The following is a 2,500-nucleotide window of genomic DNA, read 5'->3' on the forward strand; positions in this document are numbered from 1 at the left end:
TTCGAGGAAAATGCGCAGCTACGTGCCCAGGTACCTTGAAATTGGGCGAAATTTTTCGTCGGTCGTGCGACGCCCGCACCGGGCGTCCACCGACCGAGAGATTTTACGTAGCTCGCTCATGCTTGCGTTGACGATATCTAAAGGAAATTATGGTTCTTCGTCGTCGGAGATAGGGACAGTGGGAATTTCGTTAAACCAAATGTTACGCACACGTGGGGACGATCCGGTGGGATTGGACTCAAGATTCGAGCGAGCATCCAAGCCCGCCGTTTACCCGTTCGACCGCAACACGCGTCAAGAGCGACGAGTAAACTCACAAGATACGCAACTTTCGAGATATTCGGACGATCCCAAATTCGCCTTTCTCCCGATAGCCTACGTAGACGAAGCATCGCGGTTTTGTGCCCAGAGACTCTGTAATTGTGCTGACTTTTTTTCGTCGGTCGTGCGACGCCCGCACCGGGCGTCCACCGACCGAGGATTTCTCGTTTCCCCGTTAGACCCTACGTGACGAGTTTCGCTACGTCTCCCGACGACGTTCGTTCCCTCGATGGCGTGCGTCGAGGAAAATGCGCAGCTACGTGCCCAGGTACCTTGAAATTGGGCGAAATATTTCGTCGGTCGTGCGACGCCCGCACCGGGCGTCCACCGACCGAGAGATTTTACGTAGCTCGCTCATGCTTGCGTTGACGATATCTAAAGGAAATTATGGTTCTTCGTCGTCGGAGATAGGGACATACGTCTACCTGTTGTATTTAACGTGCCGTCTCCGCCTGTCGGCTTACGACACGGCACCCAAGTGCGAGGGGTCCGGATACGCCGTATCAGCGCGCCACACGTGGCTCCCAATTTTCCTTTCGGGGGCTAGCCCGAGCAGACACCTTGGTAAGGCGGGGAGTACTTTCTAGGACCTCCCTACGGCCTAAGGAGGGACCGCTCCCGAGCTGATTTTTAGCGCAACTCACACGCTCGCTACCAACTGCCCCCACGAGGCCAAACCCATCTGACCGGGCAACGACGACCGAAGTCGCCGAAGGGGCTTCCCGGTCCCCATGGTCCCAATCTTGCATGTCATTGGTCAGACACTCGCAGGTCATAGCATGACCTACTTCCACTTTAGGCTCCTAGCCAGCCAGGCGGTGGCAACGCCAGCTCGGGTGCGCGGGAGCGCCAAGCCCGAAAGGACCGGGTCACGAAGACGCCTGGATCCTCCCCTGCGAAACCCGCTTATCAACACATCGTTCACCGACAGATCCTGCAGCTCAGAGTAGGGACGGGCAGACACACCTATCGAGCTGAACAGGACCTCCGCACACCTTCACCTCACTTTCGTGAGGATAGACAAGTCTACTCGTGTTGGTGGAGCTCCCTCCCACGACCATGATGCTATGCATCGGACGAGTCACGGTCGAGGGCGCTCAGCGCTAACCCCCTCCCACATATCGACGAATGAACGCGAGCCCGCTACTTTGCTTTGCAGCTGACCCGACACTGTTCGCAAAGGTCGTAGACGACCCCGCGAGCTTTAAGGGTGAGTGCCATGTGGTCTACACCACCCACCCGTTAGGAGATAGGGACAGTGGGAATTTCGTTAATCCAAATGTTACGCACACGTGGACGATCCGGTGGGATTGGACTCAAGATTCGAGCGAGCATCCAAGCCCGCCGTTTACCCGTTCGACCGCAACACGCGTCAAGAGCGACGAGTAAACTCACAAGATACGCAACTTTCGAGATATTCGGACGATCCCAAATTCGCCTTTCTCCCGATAGCCTACGTAGACGAAGCATCGCGGTTTTGTGCCCAGAGACTCTGTAATTGTGCTGACTTTTTTTCGTCGGTCGTGCGACGCCCGCACCGGGCGTCCACCGACCGAGGATTTCTCGTTTCCCCGTTAGACCCTACGTGACGAGTTTCGCTACGTCTCCCGACGACGTTCGTTCCCTCGATGGCGTGCGTCGAGGAAAATGCGCAGCTACGTGCCCAGGTACCTTGAAATTGGGCGAAATATTTCGTCGGTCGTGCGACGCCCGCACCGGGCGTCCACCGACCGAGAGATTTTACGTAGCTCGCTCATGCTTGCGTTGACGATATCTAAAGGAAATTATGGTTCTTCGTCGTCGGAGATAGGGACAGTGGGAATTTCGTTAAACCAAATGTTACGCACACGTGGACGATCCGGTGGGATTGGACTCAAGATTCGAGCGAGCATCCAAGCCCGCCGTTTACCCGTTCGACCGCAACACGCGTCAAGAGCGACGAGTAAACTCACAAGATACGCAACTTTCGAGATATTCGGACGATCCCAAATTCGCCTTTCTCCCGATAGCCTACGTAGACGAAGCATCGCGGTTTTGTGCCCAGAGACTCTGTAATTGTGCTGACTTTTTTTCGTCGGTCGTGCGACGCCCGCACCGGGCGTCCACCGACCGAGGATTTCTCGTTTCCCCGTTAGACCCTACGTGACGAGTTTCGCTACGTCTCCCGACGACGTTCGTT

The sequence above is a fragment of the Venturia canescens genome, unplaced genomic scaffold (genome assembly GCF_019457755.1).
Source record: "Venturia canescens isolate UGA unplaced genomic scaffold, ASM1945775v1 PGA_scaffold_22__1_contigs__length_38706, whole genome shotgun sequence".
Classification (NCBI taxonomy): domain Eukaryota; kingdom Metazoa; phylum Arthropoda; class Insecta; order Hymenoptera; family Ichneumonidae; genus Venturia; species Venturia canescens.